Consider the following 20,964-nt stretch of genomic DNA (forward strand, 5'->3'; position numbering starts at 1 on the left):
AACACAATGACCATCTCAGGGCAGGTCCTGTCCCACTGGCAGGACAGAGCCAGCAGAGGGAACAGCTCCGTGGGATACAGTCAAGAGGGCTGTGCTCTGGAAGTGCTCAGCATTAATGCCAGACCCCATGAAGTCTCATGACATCAGGTTAAACATGGACACAGAAACATTCTGTGTGTTTTAAAAAGTATTAAGGTAAATAAGTCCCTGGGTCCTGATGGGATTGGTCCCAGAATATTGAGGGAGACCAGAATATTGAGGGTGGCACGGTGGCACAGTGGTTAGCACTGCTGCCTCACAGCGCTGGAGACCCGGGTTCAATTCCCGCCTCAGGCGACTGACTGTGTGGAGTTTGCACGTTCTCCCTGTGTCTGCGTGGGTTTCCTCCGGGTGCTCCGGTTTCCTCCCACAGTCCAAAGATGTGCAGGTCAGGTGAATTGGCCATGCTAAATTGCCCGTAGTGTTAGGTAAGGGGTAGATCTAGATCTAGATGTAGGGGTATGGGTGGGTTGCGCTTCGGCGGGTCGGTGTGGACTTGTTGGGCCGAAGGGCCTGTTTCCACACTGTAGGTAATCTAATCTAATCTAACAAATTGCTGCAGCATTGACAGACATCTTTGTATTCTCTCTGGTCACAGGTGAGGTCCCAGAGGACTGGAGAATAGCTGATGTTGTCCCATTGTTTAAGAAGGGTAGCAGGGATAATCCTGGGAATTACAGACTTGTGAGCCTTATGTCAGTGTTAGGGAAATGATTGGAAAAGATTCAGACGGACAAGATCTATATGGATTTAGAAGAAAGTGGATTTATTCGTGACAGACAGCATGGTTTTGTGCGGGAGAGGTCGTGCCTTCCTAACTTGACCATGTTTTATAAGGAGATGATGAAGATGATTGATGAGAGAAAACCAGTTGATGTTGTCTACATGGACTTCAGTAAAACCTTTGACAAGGCCCCTCATGGCAGACTGGTTCAAAAGGTGAAGTCACATGGTATTGGGGTGAGCTGGCAAGATGGATTTTCCTATTTAGAACTGACTCAATCATAGGAGACAGAGGGGAGTGGTGGAGGATGCTTTTCAGAATGGAGGGCTGTAACTAATGGTGTTCCACAGGGATCAGAGCTGGGACCTCTACTGTTCATGGTCTTTATCAATAATTTGGAGGAAAATGTGACGGGTCTAATTAGTACGTTTGTGGAAGATACAAAGATTGGGACGATGCAAAGATTGGTGGACTTGTGGATAATGAGGAGGATTGTCAGAGGATACAACAGAACATAGATCAGTTGGAGACATGGACAGAAAAAATGACAGATGGAGTTTAATCTTAACAAATGTGAGGTGATGCATTTTGAAAAGTCAAATACAGCTGGCAATTATATAGTGAATGGCAGAACCCTTCGGAGCATTAACATGCAGAGGGATCTGGGTGTACACATCCACAGATCACTAAAGGTGGCAGTGTCACAGTGTCATAGAGTCATAGAGATATGCAGCATGGAAACAGACCCTTCCATCCAACTCATCCATGCCATCCCAAAACAATCTAGTCCCACCTGCCAGCACCTGGCACATATCCCTCTAAACCCTTCCTATTCACATACCCATCTAGATGCCTTTTCAATGTTGCAATTGTACTGGCCACCACCACTTCCTTTGGCAGCTCATTCCATTTATGTAAAATCCTCTGAATGAAAAAGTTGCCCCCTAGGTCTCTTTTATATCTTTCCCCTCTCACCCTAAACCTATGCCCTCTAGTTCTGTACTCCCACACCCCAGGGAAAAGACTTTGTTTATTTATCCTATCCATGCCCCTCATGATTTTATAAACCTCCATAAGATCACCCCTCAGCCATCGATGCTCCAGGGAAAGAAGTCCCAGCCTATTCAACCTCTCCCTATAGCTCAAATTCTCCAACCCTGGCAACATCCCTTCAAATCTTTACTAAACCCTTTCAAGTTTCACCACATCTTTCCAATAGGAAGGAGACTGGAATTGCACACAATATTCCAGCAGTGCCTTAACCAATGTCCTGTACTGCCACAACATGACCTCCCAACTCCTGTACTGCCACAACATGACCTCCCAACTCCTATACTCAATACTCTGACCAATAAAGGAAAGCATAACAAATGCCTTCTTCACTAACCTATCTACTTGAGATTACGCTTTCATAGAACTATGAACTTGCACTCCAAGGTCTCTTTGTTCAGCAACACTCCCTAGGACCTTACCATGAATGTGTATGTCCTGCTAAGATTTGTTTGTCCAAAATGCAGCACCTCACATTTATCTAAATTAAACTCCATCTGCCACTCCTCGGGCCATTAGCCTATCTGATCAAGATCCCATTGTAATCTTCACTGTCCACTACACCTCCAATTTTGGTGTCTTCAGCAAACTTACTAACTATACTTCTTATGCTCACATTCAAATCATTTATATAAATGATGAAAGGTAGTGGACCCAGCACCGATCCTTCTGGCACTCCACTGGTCACAGGCCTCCAGTCTGAAAAACAACCCTCCTCCACCATCCTCTGTCTTTTACCTTTGAGCCAGTTCTATATCCAAATGGCTAGTTCTCCCTGCATTCCATGTGATCTAACCTTGCTCACCAATCTCCCATGGGGAACCTTGTCGAACACCTTACTGAAGTACATTAAGATCACATCTACTGCTCTGCCCTCATCAATCCTCTGTTACTTCTTCAAAAATCTCAGTCAAGTTTGTAAGACATGATTTCCCATGCACAAAGCCATATTGACTATTCTTAATCAGTCCTTGCCTTTCCAAATACATATAAATCCTGTCCCTCAGAATTCCCTCCAACAACTTGCCTACCAACGACATCAGGCTCACTGGTCTATAGTTCCCTGACTTGTCCTTACTACCCTTCTTAAACAGTGGCACCACGTTAGCTAACCTCCGGTCTTCCAGCACCTCACCTGTGACTATTGCTGATACAAATATCAGAGGTCCAGCAATCACTTCCCACAGATTTCTCAGGTACACCTGATCAGGTCCCCGGGATTTGTCCACTTTTATGCATTTCAAGACATCCAGCACTTCCTCCTCTGTAATTTTTCAAGATGTCACCATTTATTTCCCTACATTCTATATCTTCCATGTCCTTTTCCATAGTAAATACCAATGCAAAATACTCGTTTAGTATCTGCCCCATCTCCTGCAGTTCCACACAAAGGCCACCTTGCTGATCTTTGAGGGGCCCTATTTTCTCCCCAGTTACCCTTTTGTCCTTCATGTATTTGTAAAAACCCTTTGGATTCTCCTTAACTCTATTTGCCAAAGCTATCTCATGTCCCCTTTTTGCCCTCCTGATTTCTCTCTTATGTATACTCTTCTGAGGATTCACTCAATCTATCCTGTCTATACTTGACATGTGCTTCCTTTCTTGCTGGTGGATAAGGGAGTAAAAAGGCTTATGGCATACTTGCCTTCATTGGAATGGGCATTGAGTATAACAGTAGTCCAAAGATGTGTGGGTTAGGTGAATTGGCCAAGCTAGATTTCCCATAGCGTTAAGGGATGTGGAAGGTAGGCGCATTATTCAGGGGAAATGTGAAATAATAGGGGAGGGGAATGGGTCTGCGTGGGATATCTTCAGAGGGTCGGTGTGGACTTGTTGGGCCAAATGGCCTGTTTCCACACTGTAAGGATTCTATGGTTTCTATGATAGGCACGTTATGCTTCAGCTTTGAAGAACTTTAGTTTGGCTGCACTAGGAACATTGTGTCTAGTTCTGATAACCACACGACTTGAAGGACGTTGATGCTTTAGACAGGGTACAGAAAAGGTTTGCCAGGGTGTTGCCTTAGTATGATTGGTTTTAGCTATGAAGAAAGTTTGGATAGACTGGATTTGTTTACATTGGAATGTAGAAGTTTATAAGATTGTGAATGGCATTGGATGAAGTGGAAATATGAGGCTTTTTCACAGGTTGGGGCGTCAATTACGAGGGGCACAGGTTCAAACCACATGGAGGGAAATTTAAAAGAGATGTGCAAGGCCCGTTTTTCACACAAAGGGTGGTGAGTGCCTGGAATGTCCTGCTAGAGGAGGTGGTGGATTCAGACACATTAGCAGCATTCAAGGGAATACCTGGACAAATACACAAATAGGAAGGGAATAGAGGGATACGGATCCTGGAAATAAAGACAGTTTTAGTGTGGAAAGGTAACATGTGTCAGTGCAGGCTTGGAGGGCCGAAGGGCCTGTTCCTGTGCTGCATTGTTCTTTGTTCTTCTCTGTTCAGTGAGCTCTTCCTGTATTTAAAACACTGCAACAGGGATGCTATGAAACAACTCCAGGTCACTGAGATACAGACCCACCTTGGAGGATACAGTCCCAGATGTGGCTTTCCCAGACTAGTGCACATGGAAGTTTGAATATTGTGTTTTACTTTTAAAAAGACACCTCCGCTGGATACTATTGAGACAAAAATATCAGTGCAATCACATTTTCAGAATTCCAGTGGCTTTCCAGTCAGATCACTACTCCAAATCCCTTGATTAGATTCCAGTCCGTAACTCACTCCGGGGTATTGATTATTCTCGATATCAACCTCTTGGAACACACCAAAAAGAAATCACTGGAGAACCGCAGCAGGTGTAGAGGGATAAGAGAGTTAATCCAGGTTAATTGGAGTTTTGAAACAAGGATCCCTTCCTCCCAGGAACTGAGACTTCTCTGAACTGCTTCCAATGCAAGTATATCATTTTCATAAAGGAAACCAAAACTGAGCGCAATACTCGGTGTGTGGTCTAAACAGTGACCGTGCAGTTGGAACAAGACCTCCCTCCTTTTATTCACTACTCCCTCCCTGAGGGGTAACATTTTCATGCAGAGGGGGTGTATGTATGGAATGAGCTGCCAGAGAAAGTGGTCCAGGCAGGTACAATTACAACATTTCAAAGACATTTGGACAGGGACATGAATAGGAAAGATTTAAAGGGATAAACAAAAATATTGAACTGTTTCCTGAACACTGAAAGTAAATGTAATCTTGAACAACTCTATTACAGTCCTTGTCCAGAATTGCATGTGAGACAATCTACTTTATTGAATTTGCCTGTGCCAAGGATGTGTTACTCTATTGGAGCAGTTGCTGTTTATGAGATAAATAACCCATTATCCTGCTACGTTTTCCAATAGTTATTCCAACTCTTCTTTTTTTTTGACTGTAATTTGATTTTGATTTTATTGTCACATGTACTCAGTACAAAGGTACAGGAATACAGTGAGAAGTGTATAATGCACTATCTTAGGGACAAATACTTCGGCACAGAATCTTCAGAAGAAGGTATTAGATTAGATTAGATTACTGACCGTGTGGAAACAGGCCCTTCGGCCCAACAAGTCCACACCAACCCGTCGAAGCGTATACCACCCAGACCCATACTCCTACATTTACCCCTTCACCTGACACTACGGGCAATTTAGCATGGCCAATTCACTTAACCTGCACATTTTTGGATTGTGGGAGGAAACCGGAGCACCCGGAGGAAACCCACGCAGACACGGGGAGAATGCGCAAACTCCACACAGAGAGTCGCCTGAGGAGGGAATTGAGCCCAGGTCTCTGGCGCTGTGAGGCAGCAGTGCTAACCACTGTGCCACCGTGCCACCCACAAGTATGAAGAAAGAACAATGTTAAAAATTCAATACTTTTTATTTTTCAAGTAAATATACTATAACATAAAACACACGATGTAAGTTTAATAGTTACACGTTGCAGACATTCTTATTTTTAAGTGGAAAATAAAGGAATAAAGATGCAGGTTCAAACATTACAGTCTTTCTTAAGTGCTTAATCTCAGTTGGACCGCACTTCAAAGAATCACCTTGAGATCAGAGGCCCACGCTAAGGCGACAGCTGGCCAAGAGACTGCACATGCTGGGCCGAGAGATCACCACATCGGACCGAGAGATCATCAGGCTGGGCCAAGAGATCACCACACCAGGCTGGGAGATCATCACGCCGGGCTGAGAGATCATCACGCTGGGTTGAGAGATCACCACACCGGGCTGAGAAATCATCACGCTGAACCGAGAGATCATCACGCTGAGCCGAGAGATCACCACACCGGGCTGAGAGATCATCACGCTGAGCCGAGAGATCATCACGCTGGGTTGAGAGATCGCCACACCAGGCTGAGAGATCACCATACCAGGCTGGGAGATCACCATGCCAGGCTGAGAGATCACCATCCCCCAGCTGAGAGTTGACCATGCCGGGCTGAGAGATCACCAAACTGGGCTGAGAGATCATCACGCTGGCTGAGAGATTACCATGGCGGGCTGCGAGATCCCCACACCAGGCCGAGAGATCCCCACAGCCGGCCGAGAGATCACCACGTCAGGCAGAGAGATCAACACACCTGGCCAAGAGACTGCACATGCTCAGCCATTGAGAGAGCGGCACCTTGGCCCACTGAGAGATTGCTCAGCTGGGCCGAGAGACTGTCAGGCTGGGGTTGTGCACAGTCTGAGGCCAGGAGTCCCATGGCTAGGAGAAGAAAGAAGAGAGGAGAAAGATCAAAAACGGAAAAGCGAAGAAGGAAAAGAGAAAAATGAAAAGGAAAGGTGTGTGGACTGGGCTGCCGGGGGAGGTGGTGGAGGCTGGTACAATTGCAACATTTCAGGGGCTTCTGGATGGGTATTTGAGTGGGAGAGGTTTGAAGGGGTGTGGGCCAGGTGCTGGCGAATGGGACTTGATTGATTTCATCTAATCCAATTATTCTCTCTCATTTAGTTTGAAAATCCCCTTTTCAAATGAAGGAATACTCACAGGGCTCCCACCTGCAGCATATGAGACAATGCTGAAGCAAACCAATATTCTGTTCCTCCTTCATTGAGCTTGAATAGTAAGTACTACTTCGATATTCAAGTAATTCTCCTCTTTTGAACAAGGCTGAACTAATCCCACTAATTATCCCTCTAATCTGCAAGGGCACATGGCAATGCTGCAGTTGGGAATTTGCCACACAGAGGTTGACGTTCTTAAGAGACCATAAAGTGCATTAGGCCTGTATTCTATCGGCCAAGAACGCATGGGAAAGCTACGTAAAAATAAATTTTCAGGGAGTTTGTGCAAATGTTTATCAACTGTAAAGTAGTGATGGTAGGAGCCATTTTGGGAAAGCAAATATTAGCAGGAATTATAATGGTAAGGTCCTAGGGAGTGTTGCTGAACAAAGAGACCTTGGAGTGCAGGTTCTTGCACCTTGAACGTAGAGTTGCAGGTAGGATATGACAGTGAAGAAGGCGATTGGTATGCGTTCCTTTATTCATCACAGTATTGAATACAGGAGTTAGTTGCAGCTGTACAGGACATTGGTTAAGCCACTTTTGGAATATTGTGTGCAATTCTGCTCTCCTTCCTTTTAAAAGGATGTTGTGAGACTTGAAAGGGTTCAGAAAAGATTCACAAGAATGTTGCCAGGTTTGGAGGATTTGAGCTGTAGGGAGAGGTGAACAGGCTGGGGTTGTTTTCCCTGGAGCGTCGGAGGCTGTGGGATGACTATATAGAGGTTTATAGAGTCATAAGGGGCATGGAAAGGATAAATAGACAAATGGGGTGGGGGAATCCAGAATTAGACAGCATAGGTTTAGAGTAAGAGGGGAAAGATATAAAAGAGACCTAAGGGGCAACTTTTTCACACAGAGGGTGGTGCATGTATGGATTGAGCTGCTACAGGGTGTGGTGGAGGCTGATACAATTGCAACATTGAAAAAGCATCTGAATGGGTATATGAGTAGGAAAGGTTTGAGGGAAGATGGGCCGGGTGCTGGCAGATGGGGCTAGATTGGGTTGGGATATCTGAATAAGTTGGACCGAAGGGTCTGTTTCTGTGCTGTACATCTCTATGACCTGATGACCCGATGACCCGATGACTTTAAATGGGAGGAGTGGACAAGCTCGATCTCAGGTGTCTTACTCCACCTCTATCTTGGAATTGCCGCTATTTTAAAATCACTATTTTAACTGCAGTGTAAGAATAAAGTGCGCTTTGCTTCAAGCCTATCAATTTGTCCAATTGAATTGCCTCTGGAACACAATGACTTACACTTGCCTTTAGAAAATAAGAAACAACTATTCTCTCGCTAGTTATTCTTACTCTTTTTTACTTAAAGAACCTCTTTGGATGCATCCTAACCTTCTCAGCCAAGGCCATCCCATGCCCCCTTTTTGCTTTCCTGATTTCTTCTTCAGTAAAACTCTGCATCCCCTGTATACATCCAGGGATTCCCTTGGTCCCAGCCATACCTCATTCGTTTTCTGGTCAAAGCCTCAATATCTCTTGTCATTCAGGGTTCCCTATTCCTGTCAACCTTGCTTTTCACCTTCATAGGAACATAGAGACCTTGAACTCCAGCGATCTCACTTTTCAAGGCCTCCCACTTGCTGGAGGTCCCTTTACCTGCAAACAAACTACTCCAATCAACCCCTGTCAGCTCCTGCCTAATTCCATCAAAATTCACCTTTCTCCAATTTAGAACTTGAACCTGTGGACCAGTTCCTCTCCATAACTACTTTAAAATTAATAGGACTGGTCCCAAAGTGTTCCCCTACTATCACCTCCATCACCTGTCCTGCCCTATTTCCCATGAGTAGGTCGAGTTTTGTCCCTTCCTGAGTAGGATCCTCTATATGCTGCTTGAGGAAACTTTCATGAATGTATTTAACAAATTAATTTGCTCGCTTGAACCTATTCCACTCTTTCATAAGTTTATGGCTGATAAGTTTATGTTTTGAGTTCCCATCTACCCAATGTAACCTTAGATTCTTGTTATGCAAGAGAATAAATCTACCTGTGACTTAAAAATATCCATTGTCCTCACCTCTCCCACTTTCTGGGACAGACAATTCCAAACAACTGAACAAAGAATTCTCTTCATCTCTGTCCAAAAAGTGTGATCCCTCACTAATTTTATAAACATGGTCCCTAATTCTGAACTCACCCACAAGAAGAAACATCCATTCCACATTCACTGTGTCAAGATCATTAAGAGCCTTTATACAGTTTGATCAGATCACTCTTAACTCGTCTAAACTCCAGCAGAAACAAACCCAGTCTGAGCACCTAACCCGATTGCACAAGTCACTCATTCAAAGTATTCATCGAGTAAACCTCCTCTGAACTGTCTTTAATGCATTTACGTCCTCTTTCAAAATAAGGGACTGTTGAAATGAATTATACGGTCAGGGTTAAATAGACATTATTATACCATAGTAATAGAAAAACAGCAGGTTTCAATTAATGAACCTTGTACCAAGTGAACCTTATGCATCCTAGAGGTTAGTGTCAGCAAGAGTCTACAAACAGCAGTTAGTGCCATCAAGTCATTCCAGATAGGCCTTGGGGCCAGAAGAAGTTTAGAGGCAGGGAGGTGATGGTCACTGACAAGGGATGGGGCAAAACATTGACAGATTAAATGATCTCTGACTGAGTGAAGTCTAATGAATCTTGGGAAATTCAAAGAATTTGCATTAATGCATCTACAACCGAATTAACAACCTCTTTTAAGACTCTGGGATGAAGACAGAAGGTGATGAGACCTATTATCAGTTTGCTGAGTCCAGCCTCCTTAGTGACTGTAATTACATTGTGTTCATCCCTCCCTCCTACTTCCTGACTTACAGTTGGGTTGACACTGAGGAGCATATGCAGTATTCTCTCGGGAGATGCTTGCTCATGCATGGGTGAATGCGATTGGTTGAAGTGTTTCAATCATGCATCTTCTTTCCATGTCTGCTCAGTTTCACTGGATGTTGAGATTTGGAGGGATAGAGTGGGGGTGGGGGAGAAAGTCTGAGGGTGAGAGGGAGATTGTGACCTGGAGAAGAGAGAGATTGATGTCCAGTCTGATGGTGGTTGGGGCTGGTAGAGGTGGTGCGGAGAATGGTGGTGATGTTCAGATTCAGAGAGGAGGGGAGAGGGTGAGGGAGATTGGGATGATGATGCAGACAATCTGGAACTGTGCATGTGCGCAGTTCTGAGTCAGCATGCAGACACAGTTGGCCTGAAGTTTCAATGTCAGCAAAACAGATACTTACCACTATTACTGAAATGCTTTTTGTATCTTCTATAGTGAAGATAGAAGCAAAGTACTTATTCATTTAATTCGCCATTTCCTTAACATCTATGGATGAAGGATTTATGTCTGAAACATCGATTCTCCTGCTCCTTTGATGCTGTCTGACCTGATGTGCTTTTCCAGCTCTGCACTTTTTGCCACCTATCATCTACCAATAACTCAATATTCTCACTCCCTAGAGGAGTGACACTCACATTGCGCACAGGTTTTGTTTTTAAATACCCATGGAAACTCTTGCTTTGTTGTTTTTAAGATTTTGAGTTGGGTTCTGAGATTCCAATTTCCTCCTTCCAATTAACCTTTTTCTCAACCATACTTTATTTTCTAATCAATCATCTGACCTGCCACCCATCTTTGCAATATCCTCAAGTTGGATGGTTTCTTCAACTTTTCAGTCAACCACAGAAAGCGAGTCCTCCCTTTAAAGTCTCTTCTTTCAGTCAGAATATATTTCTTCTGAATATTCTGAGGTATCCTCTTAAATCTCTGCCATCACTGTGTCTACTGATCTCTCTCTGAGCCAGTTATGCCATTCACTTCAGCTGGCTTAGTTTACAAGCCCGCAGAGTGGACTTTGTTTAAGTTTGAAATACTTACCTCAAAGTCAATCTTCTTCCATTCAAATTGGATCTAAAATTGAATTATATTGTGATGGCTGCTACGTAGGAGAGCCTTTACACTGAGATTGTTTCATAAATCCTGTCACATTACACAGTATCAATAAGATGATAATAACATAACCTTCTGTCTGGTTGCTTCAGAACACGCAGCTCTAAGATACTTTCTCGAAGGTCATCAATAACCTCTCATCCCCGTTACTGCTGCCAACCTGATTTACACAGTCTTTGTGTAGATTCAAGTCAGCAATGATGATTGCCATCTCACTATCACAAGCAGCCAATATCTCTTCATGTCTAACATCAGGGGGCCTATCGATCAGCCCCTTGAGTGGCTGCTTTCCCCTAACTGTCCTCATGCTGTATTTATTTACATCAATGTGCGCTATGGATTTGTTTAAGTTGACGCGAAAGCTGCCCACGTTCAGATACAGAGCTATTATTTTGATTTGTTTTAATACAAACATATTGGACAGGCTCAAGGTCTGTCTTTATGTTGCCCATCAAAAGAAGCCAAAACCTTTTCAACAGGGCAAATGAGAGGGATTTAAATTGCATGCACATTTCCAAAACACAAACTTTCATGTCTGGAAACTGAGCTGTCTGAGTTGATGTTCCTCAGCAAACGAAGATTAAAATATCTGCTCCAAAATGGGGGTGGCAGAGCTGCTTATTGAAGCCAGTGGAGAGAAAGTAGAGTTAACATTTCAAGTCCAATTCTGCAAAAGGGTCAAAATGTTAACTCCACGGGTCTGGCAGCATCGGTACAGAGAATGCAGAGAGAAATATCCAGCAATTTCTATTTGTGCTTCAGATTTCCAACATCCACAGTTCTTTCTTTTATATTATTGAAAATAGTGACTGTCCATTTAATTATCTCCTGTTTGAAATATCTAACTTATCCAGACTGCGTCATAATCCAAACCTTTAGCACCAAATGCCAATGAGCATTCAATGGGCATTCAATACTGTCTCACATGCCACCTGACTTACTGTCTGTCTGGCCTGTTGCATTAGCCCTTGAGTAAGTCAGTTACGCAGCACAGGGACAAAGAGAGTCAGTATTTCACAAGTTTACAGGTGGACAACAGACTTATTAACTGTTAGTCTCTGTCTCGTAGTGATTGGCTATTTGAACATTTTATATTGGACAAAATGCTGAGCATTCAGGTCCTTGATAATCAAATAAAATGGAAGGAACTGCAGATCCTGTAAATCAGAAACAAAAACAGAAATTGCTGGAAAAGCTCAGCAGGTCTGGCAGCATCTGTGAAGAGAAATCAGAGTTAACGTTTTGAATCCAGTGACCAGAAACCAAACTTTGGTCTCAAGAATTCTGGTTGGAAATCCATTGAATGTGACAATTCTGTCCCCGACCCAGAGTTTTGATCTCTGAAACTCTCCAGAGCAATTTGATAGAATGTGACTATGACAGATTCATCGCACATAATCATGGAATTCTGTCGCTCAGCTGATACAGAGCTGCAATCTTCACAGAAGATTTTTGTCAAATCTATGTGTTTCCTGAATCACATCCTTCCTTCACATTTCAGAGGATGGCTTTGATAAATAAACGAAGATTGGATAATGCAGATTGCTGAGCTGGTACAAGGATGAGCTGGTCATTCTGCCTTGAGTGTATCCGGATCATTGGGAAAAGGAGCTGTATATTCAGGCCTGACTCTATTGTGTCAATGCATTTCAATGGGGTTAATTGTGTCTGTTTGGGGGCAAAAGCTGGATGGTTGAGGTTGAATTGCAGAGTCCAGTTAGTGGGAGTAATTAGAATGTGTGGGTGGTGGTGTTTTCTGATCAGTTCTGGGTTGGAGGATGGTTCTAACAATCAAGGTGTTTGACAGGTCAGATAAGGGGAGGGTAAGGGATGGGGTTGAAATCGGATGATCCATGATGTATGTTTGTAGTTTCAGCTGACAGTGTTCGGAGGGTCTGGAGGTTTGTGGGGCTGGATCTGGAGGTTAGCTTACTCACTCAGTCACTGAGTATTCAGAAGGTAATGTGTGGGCTTGGATAGGAACAGAATGATAGATGGGAAAGATACTCAGTGTGTGTGATGATGCTATCAATAGTTTAGTTACCCAAGAGGTGGTTGAAGCCTAGATTTAGCAATCAGCTGCCAGGAAACTAACGAGGACTTTGCAATGTCTGTGACTGAAACTCAGCACAGAAGGCGGAGGATTGCTTTGAAATGTCTAAATAAACCAAGGTTAGATATCACAGGCTGGGGAGCTGGTACACAGGGGAGCTGGGAGTTAAGCCTTGGGTGTTCTTGATGGTCAGGGAGAGGGGTCGACAGAGGGTCATGGGAATTTGAAACATGCGAGTCATATTATCAGGATTTCCGTATGTATCTTACTTACATATCTAATGTTTCGTGATCCAGGGACCATGATAGTTCCAAAATATCCCATATCACTTCCATCTGTGTTTCAAATGTCAGCACAGAGAAAATATTCACTGTCCTGTGTCCTCAGGAAGATTTTATTGCTCACTGTACAAAGTATTTATTGTTGAAATAAAACAAATTCTAGAAACAGGTGCATTGTTCATTGCAGTTTTATTATGTTCAGAGGGAAGGGCAGACTAAACTCAATGATGAAACATTCTTGCAATCAATTTATTTTGTTTGTTTGCCTTGTTCTAAGCCAATGGAAATGCATTATTTTCAATTGTAGCTTGATTTGGCTTGGTAGCTGGGCTTTAATTGCAAAACCCTCATATTAATTCCCACAATTTACACAGGCTTTAACTGCTTAAACTGTAGCCATTTGAGTAGGATCTGGCCCTGGTACAAAACTTGACCATGAACATCAGTCCTGAGCCACCAGAACGGAACTAGTGGGAGGTTCTGTCATTCAGAGGAGACCTTAAATTGTCAAGAAAACTGAACATTGAACTCAAAATGTTAACTCTGTCTGTTTGTCTGTCTCTCTTTCCACAGACGCTGCAAACTTGCTGCATTCCCTCAGCCCTTACTCTTTTTCCTTGTTTTAAATTGTCTCCCACCTGCACTCTCAAATATCTTTATTGATTAATGTATCAGCCATGGATTACTTGCGAACAGTGTTCCCTAAGACACAGATATGAATGGCTTTATCTTCAGATCTGACTAAAGGCATAAACTGTGGATGTTGGAAATCAAAACAAACATCGAAAATGCTGGAGAAACTCAGCAAGTCTGACAGCACCCGTGGAAAGAGAAACAGAGTTCTGAGGAACAGTCACACTAGACTCAGTGTTAACTCTGTTTCTCTTGCCACAGATGTTACCAGAGCCTCTGAATTTCTCAGGCATGTTTTGAATTTGGTTCTTTCAGATCTCCAGTTCCATCTGCAGTTCTTTGTTTTCCTTTCTATTTGCAATATATTATAAAATATTTCAAAACACAAAATAAAGTCCCATTTCCTATTCAAAAAACTGCAGTCATTCCAAAAACAAAAAAACTCAGCAGGTCTGGCAGCATCTGTGGAGAGTAATCAGGAGTTAATGTTTTGGGTCCAGTGATCCTTGCTCAGAACAAAATCTGTCAATGAATTTTCTTACAAACTAGCACAATATAACAAATAACCATTAATATTCCAGGAGGCACATTCCACCTTTAACTCATGGTTCCAGAAAGACATACCTAGATAATTATTAATTCCTTTCAAATAATTAGGACAAAACATATTTGTCATTAGTTCAAAATCCCATACATTTTACACACACATATATTTTATATCGAGTCTTTTGTCGCATCTCCCAGTTGAGGCGACCGGCAAATGCATTCAAGCTGTCACTGATGCCTCTTTCTCCAGATTAGACTTGTTTATATCATTCACCCATAACAAGGAGAGCCAAGCAACCTGGACAGTGGGATTCTCTGCCATCACTACCTTCCCTCAGCTAGGGTGCCATAGCCTGTACCCATGTTGCTTTCAGACTGCCCTATCATCAACCTGCAAGAGCTGGAGAGTGGAAAGGTTTTGTCACTTCAACAATGTTTAACTTATATGGAACCATCGATGCCAGAGTTTGAAGGATTGTTTCAGACCGTCTTGGAGCTGCCATGATGTTGATGTAGAAGACAAGTCCCGAGATCCTGCCTCCTTCCAAAGACCTTGGGCCACAGAAGAAGAGCTGCAGGGAATTAAATGAAAAATTCTCTAAATTTGGTTCATAACATGTTTCTTTTCTTATTCTTTCCTGGGATGTGGCTTTTTTGGTAAGGCTGCCATTTGTTTTCGATCCATTATTACCTTTGAACTGAGTGTCTTACTTGACTATTTCAGATGTCAGTTAAGAGCCAACGTAATTGCCATGGATCTGGAATTTCACTAATAAACCTGTAATCTGAGAATCAACAATGGTTATATGGTTAGTTTTTAAATCCAGATTTTATTGAATTCATATTTCACCATCAGCTATGATAGTATTCAACACCATGATTTCCAGAACAGTGGGTTAGTGCTCAGGATGATCCCATGACAATAATGCCATAAGAAACAGGAACAGGAGTAGGCCCTTAAGCTCTTGATCCTGCTCCACCATTCAATAGGATCGTGACTGATCCAACATTCCTCACTTTCACCTTCCCTGGAAACCTTGATTCCCTGACTGATCAAGAATCTATCCATCTCAGCCTTAAATATACACAAGGACTCTGCCCCCACAGGGGGCACTGTGACAAGGACTTCCAAAGACACAAAGAGAAGAAATTCATCCTCGTTTCAGTCTTAAACTGACACCCCTTGATTCTGAGACCATGCTTTCTGGTCCTAGACTCCCCCATGACGAGAAACCTCCTCTCAGCATTTTCCCTGTAAAACCCCTTAAGAATCTCATATTTTTCAGTTAGATCTTCTAAGTTCCAGTGAGTAGAGTCCCAACCTGTTTAGCATTTGCTATTTAGACAATGCCTGCTCTCTGGGGATTAGCCTAGTAGACCTTCTCTCAACTGCCTCCAATGAAATTTCCCCAAACAAAGGGACCAAAACTGCCCACATTACTTGAGACTAATAGAAGTTTATAAAAGAATGATGGGTATTGATAGAGTTAATGCTAGTTGCCTTTTCCCAAGGGTGGGCATTTCAAGACTAGGGGGCATATTTTGAAAGTGAGAGGAAAGAGATTTTAAAAAGATGAGGAACTTTCTTTATGCATTGGGTGGTTCGCATGTGGAATGAACTTCCTCAGAAAAGGGAGGATGTGGGTACAATTATAAGGTTTAAAAGACATTTGGATAAGTACATGAGTGGGAAAGGGTTGGAGGGCTATGGGCCAGGAGCGGGCAGGTGGAACTACTTTAGTTTGGGATAATGTTCGGCAAGGCTTTGTTGGACCGGACGGTCTGTTTCCGTGTTGTATGCCTCTATGTGGTCTCACCAGTACCTTTGTCAGTTGCAGTAAGTCTTCCCTCCTCTTACACTCCAATCTCCTTGAAATAAGGGTCTATGAATGTTATCAAGGTGCTAGTGCATCCCTGAGGCAAAATGAAGATACAACACTGCCCATGCTTCCACCAGGGCCATAGTTGAACAATCAGAACTCAACCACTTCAAGATAAGTTGGAAGCTCCAGTGGGGCATTGCAGTATAGATCAGAAATGGTGCACTATGCCTTTCTCAAGTGCAGTTGACAAACAGAGTGTGGACTGTCGGCAGAGGAAATAGGGGATCAGCAGTAATCTTCTGAGAGTGAAGATGAAGATAAAGACAAGGACATTGAACAGGGTGAACATACATGAGAGCAGACATACCTACATTATAGGGTAATGCACTGTCAAAGACAAGAAAACAGAAAGAACTGAATTGCAACACACGTCTAGGATGAATAAACTGGGTTTAGACTTCCTCATGTATATTTGTTTTTGGTTATATCGGAGTAACCATGGTTAGGGCAAAATATATGTGGACCAAGTTACTTTTGTAATCATCCAACATTCTTGTTGTTGAGTAAATGTTTTCTTAATCATATCAATGTATGCTTAGTGAAGGTAAAGGTAACATCCACATAGTCTGAGTAGAAAAAGCGCAGCAGGTCAGGCAGCATCCAAGGAACAGGAGAATCGACATTTCGGGCATCAGCCCTTCTTCAGGGCTGATGCCCAAAACGTCGATTCTCCTGTTCCTTGGATGCTGCCTGACCTGCTGCGCTTTTCCAGCAACACATTTTCAGCTCTGATCAACCAGCATCTGCAGTCCTCACTTTCTCCACATAGTCTGAGTAGACCATGGGTTGTTCTCATTACAGAGAGATGTGTACGCTCAGTTTGTATTGTCTAGTATCTACACATCATAGACCCTTCAAACTGTTCAGGAGATAGCAGCAGTCCATGAGAAAGGGACACTAACATAGCTTGCTGCTAAAGTTTGGTAGTTTTATAGCCTGCAGTCAAAATATGTAATTCAGTGTAATGTCATCTCTCACAAGTAAGTTAAGAGCATTCCTGAGGCATTTTATAAGAATGATCCCAGGAATGAAAGGCTTGTCACATGAGGAGTGGCTGAGGACTCTGGGTGTGGACTCAATGGAGTTCAGAAGAGTGAGGGAGATCTGATTGAAACTTACAGAATACTGAGACCCCGTGGTAGACTGGATATGGAAAGGTGTTTCCACGAGAAGGAGAGACTAGAACCAGAGGACATAGGCTCAGAATGAAAAGGTGATGCTTTAAAGCTGAGAGAAGCTATAGACCGGTAAGCCTGACATTGGTGGTGGGCAAGTTGTTAGAGGGAATCCTGACGGACAGGATTTACATGTATTCAGAAAGGCAAGGACTGATTAGGAATAGTCAACATGGCTTTGTGTGTGGGAAATCATGTCTCACTAACTTGACTGAGTTTGTTCAGAGAAGTAACAAAGAGGATTGATGAGGGCAGAGTCGTAGACGCAATCTATGTGGACTTCAGTAAGGCGTTCGACAAGGATCCTCATGGTAGACTGGTTAGCAAGGTTAGATCTCATGGAGTACAAGCAGAACAAGCCATTTGGATACAGAACTGACTTTGAAGGTAAAAGACAGAGTGCGGTGGCGGTTGCTTTTCAGACTCGAGGCCTGTGACAATGGTGTGCCACAAGGATCGGTGCTGGGTCCACTGCTTTTCATCATTTATATAATGATTTGGATGTGAACATAGGGGATACAGTTAGTAAGTTTGCAGATGACACCAAAACTAGAAGTGTAGTGGATGGCAAAGAAGGTTACCTCAGAGTACAACAGGATCTTGATGAGATGGGCCAATGGGCTGAGGAGTGGTGCGTGTGTGGAATGAGCTGCCAGAGGAAGTGGTGGAGGCTGGTACAATTACAGCATTTAAAGGGCATCTGGATTGGTATATAATGAGGAAAGCTGCAGAGGGATATGGGCCAAGTGCGGGCAATTGAGTCAAGATTAGGTTCGAAGAACTGGTCGGCATGGACGAGTTGGATTGATGGGACTGTTTCTGCATTGTACATCTCTATGACTCTGTAAGCCCCTCCACCCAATAAACTCCTCCCTATCTCTGTAACCTCATCCAGCCCTGACACTTTCCCTAAATCCAGAACCTCCTCCACCCCCTACACCCCACCCTATCTCTGAAACCTCCTCCAGTCCCAACAACCCTCTCTTAGCTGTAACATCAATGCTCATTATCGCTCCATGATGTCAGCCCTCCTGCAATTCCAGCCTCTTGATCATCCCCTAATTCCATCACTCCACCGGCCTTCAGCTGCTTGGTCCCTCCATGTTATCATCTCATAAGACTTTGAGCAATTTGCATTTTCCTTCTCTGATGAATCCTGTCCATTTTTTCCTGGAAACAATGTTATACCTGTTGTGGATTTACTGGAGTAATTCAGGAAGGGTCCCTCAACAGGACCTTGTAAACACAACATCAATATCACCTTGAAGACAAGGCCAGCAATATGACGCAACACTACTCCTTCTGCACTACTCCTACTCCTTCTCCACTTTACCCTTAATCCCAATTTTGAAATTAATCATCCTTCCTTCAGTTTTTCTGGGACAGAATCATGGACCTCTCTCCCATGTGACTTTGCATTTGTGGTCAGGGTTCTTAAAATACAAGGACAGTGGAGTTAAAGAGGAGAGTTCCTTATCATTTATGCCGGAGAGATTAGGGGGATGGGTAACAAGGCTGTCCCAGTCATTGATGCCCACTTCATGTGAATCCATAATCAAGTCTGTCATTGTGATGTTGCCATGGGAATGCACATTACATTCCTGTTCTGAGGGATACACAGAAACAGAGGAAATGAGACTTGGTCGAATCAGTCAAAGAGCCAAGATGTTTCACATCAGTGTCCCAGCGAGATGTGGACAGTTACAAGGGGAGTCAGGGTGAAACAATGCCTGCTGGAGTGTGATGACCTTCATTGTTCAGCCCTCTGAATATTGGAGTTGGGATGGTGTGCTGAGGTTGGACAGGAAGTTGGTAAGGCCAGTTCTGGAAAACTGTGTCCTGTTCTACTCATGCTGCTGTAGGAACGATATTATTAAACTGGAGACGGTTCAGAAAAGATTTATCAGGATGTTGCAGGGTTTGAGATATAAAAGTAGACTGGAGAGGCTGGGGACATTTTACAAAGAACATTACAGCACAGGAACAGGCCCTTCAACCCTCCAAGCCTGTACTGACACAGTTTGCCTTCCATATTAAAACTGTCTTCACTTACAGGATCCGTATTCCCCTGTTCCCTTCCTATTCATGCCTGCTGCTGGATGCTTCTTGAAAGCCACAATTATGTCTGCTTCCATTGTCTGTTCTGGCAGTGTGTTCCATGAATTCACCACCCTTTCCATGATAAACATGCCTCACATATCTCTTTTAAACACGCCCCTGACCCCTGCACCTTGAACCTGTGTCCCCGAGTAACTGACACTCCCACCCTGAGCAAAGGCCTCATACTTTCCACCCTATCCATGCCATTCACAATCTTATAAACTTCTATAAGGTCGCCCCTCAATCTCCTGCATTCTAGTGAAAACAAACCCAGTCTATCCAATCTTTCTTCACAGGTAAAATCCCCCATTCCAGGCAACGTCCTGGTAAACATTTTCTGTCCCCTCTCTGAAGGATCCACATCAGAACTGTACATGTTTTTCACTGCAGCATAGGAAATTGAGGGGTGACCTTGTTGAGGTTTATAAAATCATGACAGATTTTGATATTGATAAGGTGAATGACAAGGGTCTTTTCCCTCGTGTGGGGGAGTTCAGACTCAGGGCCATGTTTGTAAGGTCAGAGGAAAAATATTTAAAGATTGAGGAGCAACTCTTTTTTCCCCAGAGTGGTTTGTGATGGAATGAACTTCCAGGTGAAGTAATATATGTGGACACAGTTACAATGTTTAAAAGATGCCAGCTCTTGATGCCAGTCATTTTTTGTTCTCCATTCTGTGCTACTGAATGCCCAAATTTCTGTGACATGCATTTCCAGAGGACTAACATGGCAAGGGAGTACATGTTAAATAGGAGGACCCTGGCAAGCACAGAAGATTAGACGGATCCTGGTTTGTGTGTCCAGCCATCCATGAAGGCAGTAGGATAGGCAGGTAAGGGAATTAAGAAGGGTCAAAGCCACTGAATACATGAGCAGGGAGGTGTCATGTTGGAGCTTTACAGGATTTTGGTGAGACCACAACTGGAATACTGGGTGCAGTTCTGGTCATCGCATTATAGGAAGGATGTGATTGTACTGGGGGGGGGGGCAAAGGAGATCCACCAGGATGTTGCATTAGATTGAGCATTGCCTAAACCTGCAGGAGTGTTCTGCTGTGTGTGTGTGTGTGGCTATGGTAACCCACCTAGCCTGCACATCCCTGGACATTATGGCCAATTCAGCATGGCCAATCCACCTAACTTGAACATCTTTGAAATCAGAGCACCCGAAGGGTACCCAAGCAGACAACATGCAAAACTCCACACAGCCACCCAAGGCTGGAATCAAACTCTGGTTCCTGGCACTGTGCTCCAGCAATGCTAACCTCTGAGTCACTCTCGACTGGGGAATTTTTTTTTGGATTCAGATCAACTTGCTGTACTCAGATTCACATCTTTATTATGAACGGCCAAATCACCATAATTCCAATTTCGCATCAAAGAGAGAGAGAGAAAGAGATGAGGGGTGGTGAAGTTTGATTTAACTTGATTTACTATTGTCACTTTTTTTCAAATAAATTGATGGGATGGGGGCACCGTTGGCCGGGCCCGTGTTTATTGGCC

The 20,964-nt window shown here is 43.5% G+C and overlaps 1 protein-coding gene across 3 annotated transcripts in view; it reads left to right on the forward strand.

The window, feature by feature from the left end:
* The first annotated feature begins 6,259 nt into the window (after positions 1–6,259).
* LOC140491262 (beta-1,3-galactosyl-O-glycosyl-glycoprotein beta-1,6-N-acetylglucosaminyltransferase 3-like) overlaps positions 6,260–20,964 on the forward strand; it is a 31,715-nt gene continuing 17,010 nt past the window's right edge. Inside the window, exons 1-3 of one of the 3 annotated variants that reach the window (XR_011963254.1) lie at positions 6,260–6,606; positions 6,776–6,887; positions 14,555–14,937. The gene's annotated coding sequence lies outside the window, so the exon portion shown is untranslated. Of the gene's footprint in view, positions 6,607–6,775; positions 6,888–13,698; positions 13,861–14,554; positions 14,938–20,964 lie in introns of those variants that run through there. The other 2 variants (XR_011963253.1, XR_011963255.1) reach the window with 2 other exon arrangements.

The sequence above is a fragment of the Chiloscyllium punctatum genome, chromosome 19, assembly GCF_047496795.1.
Source record: "Chiloscyllium punctatum isolate Juve2018m chromosome 19, sChiPun1.3, whole genome shotgun sequence".
NCBI classification, from domain to species: Eukaryota; Metazoa; Chordata; class Chondrichthyes; order Orectolobiformes; family Hemiscylliidae; genus Chiloscyllium; species Chiloscyllium punctatum.